General features: G+C 31.7%; 1 non-coding gene across 1 annotated transcript; it reads right to left on the bottom strand.

The window, feature by feature from the left end:
- Positions 1-13,072: 13,072 nt before the first annotated feature.
- LOC144257344 (small nucleolar RNA SNORA63) lies at positions 13,073-13,198 on the bottom strand. The gene has a single exon (XR_013344433.1). It is a non-coding gene; the product is annotated as a small nucleolar RNA SNORA63 (small nucleolar RNA).
- Between the last annotated feature and the right edge of the window lie 6,064 nt (positions 13,199-19,262).

The following is a 19,262-nucleotide window of genomic DNA, read 5'->3' as shown; positions in this document are numbered from 1 at the left end:
GGCTCCATATGGATTCAGGGTCTGAAGATTCCACATTATATATTGTGTCTTACTATCATCTTATCATCATCATTTTTATTTTTCCACATCTATTTGTTGCTTTCAATTAAAATTTCACCAGGTGTCAAAATGATTTAAATATCCAATTGATTACTATCATTTTGATATTATGTTTCTATTTAAATTAGAACAATTTTTAGCCAATCATAATAGAAATTATTGCCAAAAATTTCCTAATTGGTTTGGTTGTTTGTTTTTGTGCCTAGGATTGAACACAGAGATGCTTAACCACATCCCCATCTGTTTTTCATATTTTATTTAGAAATGAGGCCTCACTGAGTTGCAGAGGGCCTCACTAAATTGCTGAGGCTGGCTTTGAACTCATGATCCTCCTGCCCAGGGCCTTCTGATTCATTGGGATTACATGTGTGCACCCCACTGTGCCCAGCCCAGAGTTTTCTAATTGGAAGTATGGTAGAATTTACATTCATGGGTCACCCTCCGTATTGCTTCTTTCACAAGAAAGTATCACATTTTCTATATAGAGCAATTGCATCTAGAGTAGGACGGATGGTTGCATTGCACATATGATATTTACATAAGCATTGATATAATGGTTTGGAAAAAAGGAGGGTAAGGGATAGAAAGAGATTACAAATAATGAATATGTGTGATATGAATATCTGCACATGTGGTGTGTGTGTTAGTGTGTGCAACTATTGTTCTCTATGTTAAGCATTCAGCCTACATCCTGAATACTCCTGGAGAAAAATAACTAATTTTGGCTAGCATAATGATCTCCTATGAATTTACATTAATTGGCAGAAAGAGCTTTTATTTGAATCTCCATGACTTGAAGCAAACACTTCATCCACTTTAACATCCTTTTGTTTTTCATAATATTCATTAAAACATAAAACTACTCAATATAGAAATTTACCCTTGGAGATTTTTAATACTTAACAATTAAAATATTTGACTGACAATGAGTATATTACTTTGGTAATATTCATTACTTCGACAACTTTGCTATTTGCAAAAAAATATTTCTTTTCATCACTTTTTTTAAAAAGTGCTAAAACACTCATATCACTTAAGCTTTTATAACTGGTTTATCATCCATGGATTTTATAAAATTCTAATAAGTAGTAATTTCTAATATCTCTATGTTCATTTTTCCAGGAAGAATGTTGATGCTGAGTGTAAATAAGACATTGTATTAAATCTTTCATTGAATAAGTGTGTAGATGATTTGAAATCTATAATTTACCATTGCCATACACTTCCATCCTACATTTATAGGTTCTTTTTACTTTTTTTTTTTCAGTATTGTGTATCTTTATTGTTTTACTTCTAGAACTAAACTATCTCACTTTAAAAATTGAGCTACAGGGTTGGGGTTGTAGCTCAGCAGTAGAGGGTAGAGTGCTCGCCTAGCATGTGTGAAGCCCTGGGTTTGAGCCTCAGCACCACATAAAAAAATAAATAAATAAAATAAAGGTGTTGTGTCCAACTACAACTAAAAAATAAATATAAAAAAATTGAGCTACAATTGAGAAAAAATATTCATTTATTACTATTGCTAGCTTAGTACATTTTAAAAAAGTGACATAAAAGGAAATTAAACTCACTGTTTTGATAATATTCACAGCCTACATTGGGTTGTAACAAATGAGTTAACATGAAATCAGTTGTAAATGAATTCTTTTACTTCATTTTTAGCAAAACTAAAATGATGCTTTATTGGGGGCTGCCCCGAACAGGAGTTATGCACACATCTTTAAGTCCTGAGCAAGGAGGTACTGGACTGGCATTGTACCCATTGCAATGCATGTGGATTTGCCTCTGCTTGGTAAAAAAGGTGCAGCTCTGGGAGGGGTGTCACCTGATGGGATTGAATTACACCCACCTGTTTGTTGTAATCCTACTCTTTTGCCCTTTTTTGGATAGAATGTTCCATGGGTTTGCTAACCTGGATTCCAGGATTGCTCCCTCTCTTTCTTGCCTTCCTTTCCTCCTTTGTGGGAGCTGGGTCAGGGGGGCCATCACAGAACCCAAAGAAAAAGGTATTTCTCTGTGTGTCATTAATTCGTGCCAGCCCAGTTCTTCTGGAGTGACTCTGACTGGTTTAGTTGTGTGTTTCCACGATGCTTTGAAGATTAAGTTTGATTACATGCTTTCTTGGATGATTGCAAGAGATAGACACGTCTTATATAGCTTTTACTTTTACAAAATTATTTCAACTGAATTACTCCTATACCAGTTGGCAACAAAATGATAGAGGCAATATCAATTTGTGGTTCACACATTTCCACCAAACAGTTATAAAATAATTTTCGTTCATTCTTTAGTTTTAAAAAGCAGTGCATTTATTAATGTGCAACACACCTGACCCTTGTTATACCTAAAAATCCCTTTACCATCCAAACCACAATTTAATTTTTGTTCAGGACTTCTTCGAGTTTCATGTTTTCAGTAATGAACATACAGATTTTAGACTTAGGCATTAATACCAACTCAGAGTGATCTCAATGTCAGCCATTTACTACATCGAGACTTCTTTTTAGTTCAGTAGGTAGACTTGAAGAGAAAGTTAAAGTGGTACTAAAATAAAGATATTATACATTTTAGTTAATTAACAATTAATTACATTGATGTTGTTTTGTTGTCAGGAAACATAAGCATGCCCAGAGTCTCTATAGAATAGTCTCGTTTTAGTTTAGAAATCATTTCTTCCATTCAAGACTGAGACCTTGCATGTTTTTGAACAATTGATAAAGATGTACTTAGTCTGAATACAGCATGTTAATGAGGTACATATTTCTTGACATTCATTATTCAGTAATAAATGGGTTATGGAGTTGGGAGGACCCAAGAAACAACATTTTAGGTTAAAAAAAATGAATCTTAATGTAGATTTTAAAGTTTCACCTTGTGATAATTTTTCCCAACTGACAATGTACTTGTCCCCAGGAGGCTTGATTAGATCTTTAATTAACTCAATCTGGAAGTGCAATGACCTCTAATTAAATTAAATTTTCTTTCTGCTGTCAGCAATTTAATAAACGTATTCAAATAAGTTTCAGAGCTATGCAAAATCAAAACCAATTAGAAGCTAATAATGAAGTATGTCAGTAGGGGTACAAATTAGAAAAAAAGGAAGCTCTTGTCTATTTATCACCATTATGAGGTTTAAATATTTGAATTTTATAAATGAAATAATATGTATACATGTGATATAGAACATATATACAATAGATCTACAAAATACGTCAGGAAGTTATAAAAATTTCTAATTATTTTTCCAAGTGGTATCTCTCAAAATCAATTTATTTTTCCACCATTATCACTTTTATAAAGTTCTAGTATTGAATTGCCTGTAAAATCAGTGTGAGTCACATTTAAAGTTCAAACTGCACAGCACAATTGTGCTGACTACATACTCCTTTTCTACTGTAATATTTAAAAGTAAATTCCTATGTAATTTTCATTATATGAATACACACATACATATCCATTATTTTGGATTGTTTGTTTGTAATTATGCAAACGTGAGAATATATATATTATAAAGACAGCTTTTTTTTTCTTTGAGAAAATATTCAGTTTCTACTTCCCTTAATGTAAGTAGTTTATTTTGATATAGCTTAACTTTATATTTCACATATTTGCTTGTAAGACATTTGAAATTACTATCTTTAAAAAATCCTGGGCAGATGTTTGTTATATTAACAAATGCATTCCTTGATATTAGGAAAAAAGACAAAAATATGTAAAATTTTTAGAGAAATTCCTGTGTGAGGAAATTGTTATATTTACCATTAAGTATCGTATTTATTGAAAAAGTATAAGATAAACATAATGAGGCAGTATAATAATAATTTTCATATCTTTATCAAAATTTTACAGAAGGGAGTGAGAGAATTTTACTTCTTAGTTATGATAATATTCGATAAATTATTAATTATAAAATAGTTTTTAAAAATGGATTTCCTTGGATACCATCACTTCTGACAATAATCTTACACTTACATAAAATAAAAGCATCCTAAGTAGCAACTTAAATAATAAAACATTAATTAACATAAATTTCAAAACAAAATGCATTCATAGTTTGGATACCATGGAATAGAAGATTTTGGATCATGGGCCCTGGTATGAGATGCACTAGTCTTTAATTCTGAATCAGCTACTGTGTTAATTAGGCTTCTAAAGAGGAAAACAAAACATACACATATATGAATTTAGGAAATTTATGAGATTGGTTTACATGATCAGAGGCATACCACAATAGCCATCTTCAAGCAAGAGAGCCATAAAAATCAATATCTGCTCATTCCACGAAGCTTGAATTCCCAGAACAACAACAAAAAAAGACAAAGGATTCAGTCTGTGTCTGAGGCTGAGGACTGAAAACAACATAGAGAGTTGCTGAAGCAAGGTCATATTCAAAAGCTGAAGAATCTGGAGTATAATATCCACAAAAGTAGTAGAAACAAAGAATGCACCTTCTCAAGAAGGAACAAGCATGTACACATATATGAAGTTGTACCTTCTACTATTTCTCATTATTCATATTCTCAATATATTGGATGGTGTTACCAGATTTTAGGACATGTTTTCTACACTCAGTTTGTTGAACTCACATGTCAATCTTCTCTGAAAACACCTTCACAGACATATGTTTTATCAACTTTCTAAGTATGTTTTATCAACTTTCTAAGTATCCTTCAATACAATAAAAATAAACTCTAAATTAACTATCACCATTACTTAAGAGCTTTATAAACATGGGCAAAAAACATTTGTCACTATAGTCAGCTCATTTGTAAACACAGGCATCAACAATGTTCATGTTATCTATTTTTGAAGTATTTCACAAAAAGCAAAAATGCAATATACTCTGGTGGATATGACTGTTGTAAAGTCTCAATATTATTGCCATTATATTTTATTGTTTATATTAGTATTATCATTAATATCATGTTGACATTAACAATATTATAAACTTTAACTGCTCAGTTAAAATATATAAGAAAGATGGCGGAATAAGATGGACATCATTACATGTATTAAGACACCAGTGGTGTGACTCTACTTTGTGTACAACCAGAGACATGAAAATTTGTGCTCTATATGTATAATATGAATTGTAAAATTCATTCTGCTGTCATACATAACAAATTAGAATTTAAAAAAGAAATATATTTAGAGATAGTTTCTGTATGATTATAATATTTAAATATGAATCCTCAAGATGGAATGAAGTGTGCTTTTCATTACCACTATTATCTTACATAAATTGCAAATTAATCCTACCCAAACTAGTAACTAATGTGTTTTCTTGCAAGTAACCATAGTGATGACTTTAATGATGAAAACTTCTTGACTTTTAAGTAATTTTTATGTTTACAAATTATTTATCTTAATTTTGAGTTTATAATAAAGGTTATCTTCTCTATTTTCAATATTTACCTTCTCTAATATTTTCAATATTTGCTAATTATAAATTTAGCATAAAATACTAAGGCATCTATATTGATTTACATTTTCCAGAGCAAGTCCTGAGTGTGCTTTTTTCCTTGCACATCTAACAATATTATGCATAACTATTTTAAAAATATTGTGTTGTCGGGAGTGGCCAACTCACCTCTCTTATTAATTTCTCAGTGGAAAGGTGCAGAAAAGTCTGCCCAGTTTTCTGGTGACACCCTATTCAAAGGGAAATTTTATGGTTGCCGTGGAGTTTATCAGTTCATGACCTAAAGTTCAGGCACCAGCTGCTTGGGGGTAGAGAATTTTGGGTGCAATCTAATGACTATAATTGGGTTGTTCAAACTTTTGATCTTGGTTCTGTTTTAAAGTAACATTCTCACCATGAATCCCCTTGATGTAAAAATCTATATGCTAAACTTCCAGAGTATGCTAGTAGTTAGTCTACTAGGAGGCAGGTTGAACCATCTGGTCTTACTATTTGTATTTTTGTGTTTTCTTTCAAATTTCATCTCCCAGTTTGGTGAAACTGAGTAAACAGTGGCATGCGTAGCAACATTTTGCCAAATTAAAAACTTTAAAGTAATGATAACTTATTATTGTGGTTTTCATTTACTTTAACAGTTCAGAGTTTAAATATGTTTCATATATTTTATGCTCAGTTAAAAATTGATTTATCAATATTGTTCATTTCCCTATTGGGTTCATGGTCTTCCATTATGGGTATATGAGGTTTCATATTAACATTTCAACGCTCAGACCTGTTATTTTTTTCCCCTAAGGTCTATTGCCATTCTACATTATATTTAGGGAACTCAAATATTGACTATTTGTATTATCAAATATATTAAATATTCTTATAGAGTGTCTAGGCCTCTTGCCTTGGTGAAAATTTTCCCAATTTAATAGTTTAAGTTAATAATGTTTTTAGTTTTCTTAAGATTTTTATTATATATAGCTAATTCCTGAGAGAGTTTATATTTGAACAGTGAGTAAACAGAGAGTGCACAACTATTTTGTGGAAAGAATTTTGGAAGCTTTTTTTTTTTTTTAATCTCCATCTAATCAAAATATCAACTTCTCCATGCATTTTATTTCTAAATACCTGGATATCCTTTGCACATTTTGAATATCTATATGATTTTATATATTCTAAAACCATGGTCTTAGCAACTCATTGAGCCATTATTTATAAATAATAATATTTGGTAATTTTATTAACTTACACTGTGATGTAAATATCGTCACAATCAAGCATTAAACTATTTCCATTCATCCAAAAACATCCTTTTGCAATTTGTACCCATTCCAGATAACAGTACCAAACAACTACTAATCTACCTAGTATCTGTATAGATTTTAATTTTTAAAATGTATATATGAATATGGGAATATACAATCTGTACATCTTTCACTCATTACAGTGTTTTGCAGATTAACCCATTTTGTAGCTATTTCAGTAGTTTGTTTTTTCATATTGCTGAAGAACATTTCATTCTATGTATATGCTATTTTTAAATTTTTCATTCATCATTAAAATGTTTTAAAAATTATTGGCCTATTATGAATATTGCTCCAATTAAAATTACTGCAAAACTATATGTATAGATAACCATTTTCATTGCTCAATGAGAGATTTCTAGAAGTGAAATACTTAGGTCTTATGACAGGTTTGTGTATAACATTTTAAGAACTGTCAAAATATTTTCCAAAGAAAGTATACTATTTCGTTTACATTAGCAATGTATAAAAATTCAAGTTTCTACACATCCTGGATAGCACTGGTTATTATCTGCCATTTTAATTATAGCTATTAATAATATGGCATCTCATTGTAAGTTTCACTTTTATTTCTTTAATCTTGAAAAATGCTATGTATCTTTTTATATGTTCAGTAGATACATAACTATTATCTTTTCTTTTTTGGTAAATGCCAATTCAAACATATTTTCTTCTTATTTTGTTTGCTCTGATGATTTGAGTAGCAAAATATCTTTATATTTTCAGAATATAAGTCCTTTATCACATATAAATTTCAAATCAGTGACCTCATTTTTTTAATTGTGTTTGCTGTGGAAATATATTTTTAAATTTTGATGAGTAACAATTTAACATTTTTAATGTGCTTAGAAATATTTAACTAACCCAAGTTTCAAAGATTTCTTTCTCTACTTTCTTATAAATTTTTTCAAGATCTACTTCTTACATCAAGGTATATGATTCATTTTTGTTACAGATTCTATATGATATAAGTTAAAGCTACACATTATTCCTTTCATGGTTATTTGTGAAATGAGTATTCTCCAAATAAGTCTTTTATTTGTTATTTTTGCTATATGCGACAATAGAATGTATTTTAACTTATCATACTTACATGGAGTATAACTTCTCATTTTTGCAGTTGTACATGATTGGAGTTACACTGGTTTTATATTTGTATATGAACATTATGTCCAATTCATTGTACTGTCTTTCCCATTCCCATCCCTATTTCCCCCCCATCCAATCTGCTGACTTCCACTCCTTCTCCCCACCCTCCACTCCTACCCACTCACCTATTGTGAGTTAGCATCCGCATAACAGAGAGAACATTCAGTCTTTTATTGTTGTTGTTTATTTAATTAATTAATTTATTTATTTGGTGGAGGGGAACCAGACATTGAACTCAGGGGGCACTCAACCACTGAGACACATCCCCAGCCCTATTTTGTATTTTATTTAGAGGTAAGATCTCACTAAGTTCCTTCATGCCTCGCTTTTGCTGAGGCAGGCTTTGAACTATAATACTCCTGCCTTCGACTCCTGAGCTGCTGGGATTACAGGTGTGAGCCATCCAGCCCAGCTTTAGCCTTTGGTTTTTTGGGATTGGTTTATTTCACTGAACATGATAGTCTCCAGTTCCATCTTTTTTATCAGCAAATGTCATAATTTCATTCTTATTTGTGCCTGAGTAGTCCAATCAATAAATATTCAATATTTCCCTGATATTTAGCAAAATATGACCATTACCACCATTACCACTCTGGTCAATTTTGTTTATGTAATTATTGACTTTTTTATGCCAATTTTATCATGCTCAAGACATCATATCTTGTAATCAATGACAGATCAGAAATTATGCTCAAAACCCATGAGCCAGGATACTCCCTGACCATTTCTAATGGATCTGTTCATGAGTTGAAAAACGCATTCAAATTTAGGGCTCTTGAGAACTTTGCATAAGATTTTACTTTCTGCAAAAATCCTACTTGTGTTAAATATCCGCATCCATAGACGTAGGTAGAATCCTGTTCTAGGCTGAATAATGCACCCAGTCACAAAGATTCTCATCTCATAGTGCTCATAATACCCAGAAGGCAATGTTATTTTGGGTGATATAGAAGACTTTGCAGGTGTGAATAAGGTAAGGATCTTGAGAAAGGGAAATTATCCTGCATTGTCTAAGTGATATAATGTAAACATTCAAGTTATTATAAAAGGGAAATAGGAAGATCAGAGTCAAAGGGAGAAGACAATGGGACAAAAGGAAAGATTGGAGTCATGCTGTTACAAGCCAAAGAACACAAGAAACAAAAGGGGAAATATCCAAGAAATGATTTATTCCAAAGCTCCCAGAAGGAACCATCCTGTCTACAGCCTGATTTAAGCTCAGTGAGACTGATTTTTGTCTTCTGACCTCCAGAATTACGATACATTTTTCTTCTTTAAGCCACTATATTTGTAGTAAGTTTTTCACAGCAGTACTAGGAAACTAATACAAGACTTCTCTTTTCTTTTTTGACCTTGGCTGTAGCCTGGCAAATGTGCATAGGCTTTCAGATCATGTTAGATATATGGGAGTTATCAAGGTTCACTATAGGTGTCTCGCTGCCTGGATATCCCACTGTATTTCTAGTTATTATTTGCACCCCCCAGGTCACAATTTGAGATGAGCTCTAACTTTTGACTTTCTAGTTTTTTTTTTTTTAAGAAAAAAAAAATCAAGATTTCATGTATCTAATAATACCTGAAACCTAGGGATGCTTCAGGCTTTACTGAAAAGTCAAATATTCTTTTCTGGTGGAAGAGTTGCTAGATTATAGGAATTGTCCTGCTGTGGTAAAATTGCCTGATAATGAAACTTGGGGAAACTAGAGTAGCTCCAGACAAAAATGTTGTAGAGTTACATTCTTCTAAACTGTGGCTCAACATTTTTCTTGAATAATATTTCTCAAGTTGTTATACATCTTTTGTTAACTTTTGTTAAGATTTTAAGGTTGGTTGATTTTGCAAAATGTGTCAAGTTTTATACTTTCTAACTGGGGTATCTTCCCAGTTCCTTACTCTTTTATTTTAAAGGTATTTCTTACAATACCATTTTATGTTGCAAAGTTGTGATAATATGTTTTAATTATTATTCCTACAAATGTTATTCTATTTATATTTGTCACTGTGTATTGGCTTTGGTAGACATGTATTTATCTATGTGGCTTTTCATCTGTGACTATTGTGATATAGATATGGGCATTAATTGGTAATAGTAATTCTTGAAATTGCCACTATATATCTATGTAGTCAAAATCTAAGGTAGTGCTACTGTATTAAAATACAATCAGAGCAGCAGGCATATGAAAATCGGGCCTTTGATGTACCTGAAGATATTTATTTTGATTTGGACATGTTAACATTTATGCAACAGTTTCTACATAGTCTTCATTCCAAGAAAATTATTTACTTTTATTCATGGGATGTTTATCATCCTATAAGGGAAATTAAAAGTGAATTGAATTGCCAATGGGAAAAAAAAGAAAGAAACAAAATGAAGAAGAAAATAAGAGAATTAAAGCAATTTCTCTTCCACAGAGTCCTCCATCATTCTCTACTTTTCCCACCTTCTTTATAGTATGTCTCTTCCTACTTCCTAGAGTTTGCTGTCATTTCCCAAAGTTCTGGTAAATTTTCTTTGTCTTGTGACATCAGTGTATTAAGAAGAGATGTTGATTGGTTGTATGTCCTCTTCTGAGAAGTGTCTGATCAGGTCTTTAGCCCATTTATTGATTGGATTATCTGTTTTTTGGTGCTTATCTTGTTGAGCTCTTTATATACCCTAGAGATTAGAGCTCTATCTGATGTGTGAGGGGTAAACATTTGCTCCCAGGATGTAGGCTCCCTGTTCACCTCACCAATTATTTCTTTTGCTGAGAAAAAGTTTTTAGTTTGAATCCATCCCTTTGTTGATTCTTGGTTTTAATTCTTGTGCTGTAGACGTCTTATTAAGGAACTTGGGGCCTAGCCCCACGTGATGGAGATTAGGGCCTACTTTTCTTCTATTAGACACAGAGTCTCTGGTTTAATCCCTAGATCCTTGATCCATTTTGAGTTAACTTTTGTGCATGGTGAGAAATATGCTCATTATCTCTAGCAATCAGTGAAATGCAAATTAAAACTACTCTAAGATATCATCTCACTCCAGTAAGAGTGGCAGCCATTATGAAGACAAACAACAACAAGTGCTGGCGAGGGTGGGGGGGGGAGGTACATTCATACACTGCTGGTGGGACTGCAAATTGGCGAAGCCAATTTGGAAAGCAGTATGGAAATTCTTTAGAAAACTGGGAATGGAACCACCATTTGACCCAGCTATTCCTCTTCTCGGACTATACACAAAGGATCTATAAACAGCATATTACAGAGACACAGGCAATCAATGTTTATAGCAGCACAATTCACAATAGCTAAACTGTGGAGCCAACATAGATGTCCTTCAGTGGATGAATGGATAAAAAAATGTGGCATTTATACACAATGGAATATTACTCAGCACTAAAAAAAGAATAAGATTTTGGCATTTGCAGGGAAATGGAAGGCATTAGAGAAGATTATGCTAAGTGAAGTTAGCCAATTCTAAAAAAAAAATGCCAAATGTCTTCTCTGATATAAGGGGATGACTCAAAATGGGGTTGGGAGGGAGAGCAAGGGAGGAAGATTACCTCTAGATAGGGAATAGGGGTGAAAGGGAAAGGGAGAGAGAAGGGGAATAGCATGGATGTTGAAAGGAGAGCCTCATCATTATATAAAATACATGTATGAAGATGTGAATTTGGTGTCAACATACCTTATATATAATCAGATATGATAAATTATGATATATTTTTGGTGTATTAAGAATTATAATGCAAAAGTAAATTTAAAAAATTAAAAAAGAAGAGATGCTAATTTGTAGTTTTTGCAAGATTTTTTTTCTCTTATTGTAAATATTGTAGGGTACTTTTTTCTCCCTCAATATCTTTATGCTTATAAAGCTGTTAAACTAATATTCTCTTTGTACTTCCCAAGTTGATTTTAACTGTCTTTTTTTCTAGATTTGAATATTAACAAGTAATGGTGAATAAATTGATTTACACCTCTCATATTGAAATGTGGAAGAATAACAATCATAGAATATTATAGTATTAGAGTCTGGGATATGGATATAGATATAGTCTGGAGAATCATGCATTTCAAAGTAGTTTTCAATTTTATCATTGGAATGATTCAGGGGTACTCTCCACAATTAAAATAATGGGAATTATGAGGCATGGTGGCACATGCCTGTAATCCCAGCCACTCAGGAAGCTGAGGTAAGAGGATTGTGAGTTCAAAGCCAGCCTCAGCAACAGTGAGATGCTGAGCAACTCAGTGAGACAACTCAGGGAGACAACTCAGGCCCTGTCACTAAATAAAATGCAAGGATTGGGGATGTGATTCATGGTCAGGTGCCCCTGAGTTCAACCCAGGACACCCCCCCCCAAAAAAAAGCAAACAAACAAAACAAAACAAAACCCTAGTGGGACTTTTCTTTATAAGTTAGCAATTAAAAATAGGAATGGATTTTTTACTCATTTGATCTTATTACATGGTCAAAGAAACAAAATTTAGTTGAAGAATCATTTCTGGTATATCTTCAGGATGTTTTCTTTCCTCATGATTTATTAAGAAATAGGTCATATTTAAAGCAACTAGTGCTGGCAATTTTTTACTTTGAGAGTTGGATTTCTTTCTTCCCTTTTTTTATGAATGAGAAATTTATTTTTATTACTATTCTAATTGTAGTGTTTTGAATTGAACCCAGGGAAGTTCTACCAATTGCTTACTAAATTGCCCAGACTGGCTTTGAATTTACAGTCTTAATGCCTTAACCTCCTGAGTAGCTGGCACTATAGGTGTGACCAATGAATCCAGCTTTCAATTGGAGATTTTCTTTTTTTAGATCTTTATAGTTATTCATAGTAGTTGGGGTCATCCCAAGAAACCTCATACATGCGTGAAAATTGATTTCAGTTCATGATTTCCCCCATTCCTTCCCATTTGCTCTTCTATTCTCCCTCTTTTCCCCCTTTCTTCTCTACTCTATTGGACATTTTTGCTCACCTCTTAATATATATTTGATTATTTCTTTATTTTATCCTATCCTTGTCTTCCCTTTCCTTTATATAACTGTAGCTTTAGCTTTTATATATACATATATATATATATATATATATATATATATATATATAACAATTTCTTATAAGTACTGAACTAATGGAGTGTGCCACTGGAACTCCTTTTCTTGAGAATAATGTTTGTCACCAAGCATCTCTGTCTTATCATGGAATGAACTAGACAGAGATAGTAATGTATCAAATGCTTTAAGCAGGGGAAATGACAATAAAACACTTCAGTTATATTGTAACTGTACCTGCATCATATCTCACAAGTTCTTAATTTACCCAATTAAACCATTTATTGACAGGTATCTGGGCTGATTCCATGATTTAGCTACTGTGAATTGTGCTACTATAAACATTAATGTGGCTGTATCACTGTAGCATGCTGATTTTAGATCTTAGGGGAAAATGTCAAAGAATGAGAAAGCTGGATCATATGGTGGTTCCATCCTAAGTTTTCTGAGGAATCGCCATACCATTTTCCAGAGTGGTTGTACTCGTCTGCAACTTCACCAATAATGTATAAATGTACCTTTTTTCCCTCACAACCTTGCCAACATTTATTGTTGTTCATATTCTTGATCATTGGCACTCTGACTGGATTAAAATGAAATCTTAATGTATTTTTGATATGTATTTCCCTTATTGCTTTACATGTTGAACTGGTCAAGATTTTCTCCCATTCTGTAGGCTCTCACGTCATCACTTCCTTTGCTCTGAAGAAGCTCTTACTTTATTTATCCCACTTATTCATTCTTGGTTTTCTTTATTGTGCTTTGGGGGTCGTTTAAAGGAAGTCAGTGCAACCATCTATATGATGGACTGTTGAACATGTTTTCTCTTAGTAGTTGTACAAGTTTCTTGTCTAATTCCCAAGACTGTGGTCCATTTTGACTTTTGTGCAGGATGAGAGAGAAGGGTATACTTTTTAGTTTTTATATATAGCTATCTGTTTTTCTTCACACCATTTGTTTAAAAGACTGTATTTTTATTTCTGATAACTGCCATTATAACTGGCATGAGATGAAATTTTAGAGTAGTTTAGATTTGTATTTCTCTAATTACTAGAAATAAACATTTTTTTTCATATATTTGCTGATAGATTATATATCTTATTCTGAGAAGTGTCTGTTCAGCTCTTTAGTCCATGTATTGGGTTTATTTTTTTTTTAATTTTTTAAATATATATATATATATATTAAACATTAGTGCTCTATCTGATGTGCATGTGGCAAAAATTTGCTCCCAAAATGTATGCTCTCTCTTCACCTCATTGATTGTTTCTTTGCTGACAAGAAGTTTTCTCATTTGAATCCATCTCATTTATTAATTCTTGATTTTATTTCTTGCACTTTAGGAGTATTATTAAGGAAATTGGAGCCTAATCCGACATGATGAAGAATTGGGCCTATATTTTCCTGTATTAGGTGCAAGGTCTCTGGTCCTTGATCCACTTTGAGTTGAATATTGTGCATGGTGAGAGATAGGGTTTTAATTTCACTTTGTTGCATATGGATTTGCAGTTCTCCCAGCACCTTTTGTTGAACAGACAATCTTTCCTCCAATGTATGTTTTTGGCACCTTTGTTTAGTATGAGATAACTGTATGTAGTTTGTTTCTGTGTCTTTTATTCTGTACCATTAGTCTACTTGTCTGTTTTGGTGCCAATACCATGGTGTTTTTTACTATAGCTTTGTAGTTTAGTTTAAGGTCTGGTATTATGATGTCTCCTGCTTCAATTCCTGTTGCTAAAGATTGCTTTGGCAATTCTGGGTCCCTTATTTTTCCAAATGAATTTCATGATTGCTTTTTTTATTTTTATAAGGAATGACTTTGGGACTTTAATTGAAATCACATTGAATCTATATAGCACTTTGGGTAGTATGGCCATTTTGCCAATATTAATTTTGCCTATCCAAGAGCATGGAAGATTTTTCCATCTTCTAAGGTCTTCTTCAGTTTCTTTCTTTAGTGTTCTGTATACAAACAACAATGAGTGTTGGTGAGGATGAGGGGGAAAAGGCACACTCTTACATTACTAGTGGGACTACAAATTGGTGTAACCACTCTGGAAAGTAGTACGGAGATTTCTTAGAAAAGGAACCACCACATGACACAGCTATCCCACTCCTTGGTCTATACCCAAAGGACTTAAAATCAGTATACTATAGCAATGCAGACACATCAATGTTTATAGGAGCCCAATTCACAATAGCTAAACTGTGTAATCAACCTAGATGCCTATCAGTAGATGATTGGATAAAGAAACTGTGGTATACATACACAATGGAATGCCACTCAGCATTAAAAAAGAATAAAATTGTGGCATTTGAATATAAATGGAAGAAGTTGGAGAATATCATGCTAAGTGAAATAAGCCAATCCTAAAAACCAAAGGCCAAATATTCTCTCTGATAAGTGAATACTGATCCATAATTGGGGGGGGGGGTGAGGAACTTTAATTGTGCAAAGGGGAGGGTGGGGAAGGAAGAGGTTATGGAGGTAAGTTGGTGGAATGAGATGGAAATTATTACCCTAGATACATGTATGACTGCACATATTGTGCAATGCTGGATTGTGTAGAGAGTAATAAAACATTTTCTACAATTGTGTACAATGTATCAAAATGTATTTTGCTGTCTATATACTTAATTAAAATAAATAAATAAAATTTCAAAAAAAACTTTCTTTCCTCCAACATATATTTTTTGGCACCTTTGTCAAATATCAGATTAATATAGGATTGTGGGTTTGTCTCTATGTCTTCTATTTCATTCAATTGGTTTTCATGTCTATTCTGATGCCAATACCATGCTGCCTTTGTTAATACATCTCTGTAGTATAATTTCCCAATTAGCTATTCTGATGTCTCTGTTCCTAAAAACTAAATCTCTTCTGCAGATATAACTGGAGTTTGAAAATTAATATATTGTGTACTTGAAAAAATACATTTTTTATTTTATTAAAGAATTCTGTAGTCAGAAAATGACCACTATTTTTAAAAGCTACAAATACAATTAACTACAATTTGGTTTCATGGAGAAAGTAAAAGATACTTTGAATTAAATAATAGGTTTTTTAAAATTTCTTTAGCAAAACAAATTTAAATGATCACTACACGAGATTCCCCAGTGTTCCTTCTAATTCATACTAATTATAAATGAATCTTACTCATCATTTCTCATATAAAATCATAGCAGAGAAACTTAGAAATTTCTTATATCTCAAGTAATTTAGATTTATACGTTGATATAAGTTTAGGAAGAGAACAGCAGGATGAGAATTATCTATAACTAAGAGAAAATTTGATAAAAATTAGTGCTTGTATAAATAAAACACTAACTTTTCAGAGCATTCTTCACCTAGTGTAAACAATCAACACAAAGGTAAATAATGATAAAGGAGAAACCATACTTTTCAAACTTTCCAAATGTTTTCATTATTTCCATTATGAGTCCTATGAATTTCCCACAAACTTCCATTAATTTACTCTATTAAATTATTTTAAACTAGAGAAGATATGCTTATATTATCTAGGAAATAGATATATTCATTGTGTTCATATACTGTCAAAAATTGAATTTTTAAATACATATATATATATATATATATATATATATATATATATATATTTAAAACAAATATATTTAGAAAATAATTCTTTTACCAAATCTTAAGATGGTGACAATTGTTCTGTGCTCTTGACCCTCTACAATTTTTATTTTTATTTTTATTTTACAGATTCAGAGATCATATTTAGAAGGAGCACTAAAGTTTATTATCTGCTCCCAACCTTATTTGACAAATGAGGAAGTTACTGAGTCTCATTAAATTTTCTTCCAGAATTACCTGATTAATGGAAGTCTTTTGACTCGCTAGAATACACTATGGTATCTCCTCTTGATTTAAAAGGTTTTAGTAGCAACAGTATTCGTTCATCCTAGGAGCTGAAGCTCACTTCATATTTACCTTTTAGCTTCATATTAGAAGTATTATATAAGGTTTATACATTGTGATATATACTAGTGATATACATTTATTAATAAATGATGACCATAATGAGATTAAAACAATGACAACAACCACAACAACAACAAAAACTCTCTAACTTGTTTATGGTATTAAAGAAGACTTTGTTAATAGGAAATTTTAATTGTACTGGGCCCTATCAATCTTTTATCTATTAATGTTATAAAAATGTTAAATTACTAGAGATTAAAAGAAGTACAAAAAAAGGAAAAAGAAAAAAAAAATATTTAAAAACAGGAGCACAGGAGCTAAGGATGTGGATCAAGCGGTAGTGCGCTCACCTGGCATGCATCTGGCCCGCGTTCGAACCTTAGCACCACATACAAAGATGTTGTGTCTGCCAAAAACTAAAAAATAAATATTAAAAAAATTCTCTCTCTCTCTCTCTCTCTGTCGCTCTTAAAAAAAACAGGAGCACATTAAAATATACAAAGATAAAATAAAAATTTAAAAACTAAGTTTTGTAATGTATAACAAATTTTACATTCAGAGTTTATCTACTCAATTATAACAGCATTCACTGTGTCTTTTAGTGTCAAATATGTAATATTTACTTCAAAATGGAAATTTTACTTTAAGTGATAATAAACTCTCTTCTGTTACATTTTATAGTGATGACATTTATTTCATCAGAATTTAATATTTTTATTACATCTGAAGTTGTTTTTGTTTCTAAATATATGTCCATCCCTTTCCTAGTACCAAATTAAAAAAAAAATAGTTTGACCTCATACATTTTAAGACATGATTTAAGGTATGATTCATTAGTAGACCTCGATTTTTTATGTTCCAGTATAATCATAGGGTCCATGCATTACCCCTTCAATGTCTCTCAGTTGAGTGATTATATTTCAGGCTATTGATTCTGAATAAATCAGAAAAAAAAAGATTTACAAGAAAAGAAGCAGGAAAGAATAAAAGGAGCATGAGAGGTAACAATTTCATGAGTAGCCTTTGCTTTCAGTATTGCATGGAAAACTGAGTAATCACAAAAGAGTGGGAAAATTCTCATGACATGTGCCTCAAATCAAACTTCAATAGTTAAAAGTTTAACTTCGAGCAGCATATTTTTCTAATAAATATGAAAATTTATAATAAGCCAAAAGATAAAAATACAAAGTTGTTATCTGTTATAGTACATAGGTGCTATCTTCAAAATGTAGCTAATTAATGTTGAACTTTTGTAAAGCTCTTCTGACAAAGTTATAATTTTCCTACTAGGCCTAAATATGCTCATTAAAATTATGCCATTTCCATAAATATCAATGCAATTAAATATGCATAAGCCAACACTTCAGAGAATTTTCTGACAGATTTTGAGTTTAAAGTAGCAATTTCTGTAATAAGAAAGTAGTGTTTATGAAGAATTTGGAGCCCATCTTAATTCAGAATAGTAATATCAAAAGAACAAACACTCTTGTTCACAAATGGCTTTACTCTAACTGAAATCAACTTAAATATTTTGGGTTTATTTTCCACTTTAATTTAGAATTTCAATAGTGTTCCAAGTTGGTTGTTTTTATTTTCATTGAGAGTGGATTAAAAAATAAGGATCATAAATCCATTGGCAAAATATGGATTATATACTAAAAATGCAGGTCTTTGAAATTACCATTTGAGAACTTAGCATTTAGAGATTACCTCAACATAATTAGGAGACAGTGAATTTTGCTACCATATGAATTACATTCAGAAAGAGAACTAATATACACTTAACACTGTTAAATTACTTTTAAATATCACTAGTTAAAAAAATGAGTATATATCAGAAATTAGTAGAGTGGAGAGAAAGTTACAAGGATAGGGAAGATGGGAGAAAAAAGGAAGTACTATGGACAGAATTAGAATAAGTTATATTCCATGCTTTTATAATCATGTCAAAATGAATTATATATAAATTAAAAAAACTAAAACAAACTGAGAAAGTATATACATTAAAAGATATTTTTACTTGATAATCATATTATGAATCTGAACTGAAGGAATTAAGAACCTGAGGGCCACACCTAGTTGTCAGGATGACTTGTACTACTTGAAATTGCCAACTTTCCTTTCTGTATTCCTGAAGGAGTGGTTTTAATTTAGTTACCTTGAAGAATTATTAATACTTAAAATTATGTGTCAATTCTAACACTATAGAAATACTTACAAAACCTGCTTTCTTCTAAAGTTAAAATACTACCACATTAAAAATAACATTACAATATTCTTTACTTGCTGTATTCACTATAAACCCTAAGAATATGGAAACTAATTTAATTATGAGAAGAAAACTTTTTAAAATTCTATTTT

The sequence above is a fragment of the Urocitellus parryii genome, chromosome 10 (assembly GCF_045843805.1).
Source record: "Urocitellus parryii isolate mUroPar1 chromosome 10, mUroPar1.hap1, whole genome shotgun sequence".
Taxonomy (NCBI): domain Eukaryota; kingdom Metazoa; phylum Chordata; class Mammalia; order Rodentia; family Sciuridae; genus Urocitellus; species Urocitellus parryii.
The sequence above is the reverse complement of the archived record's forward strand: the minus strand, read 5'-3'. Positions and strand labels throughout refer to the sequence as shown.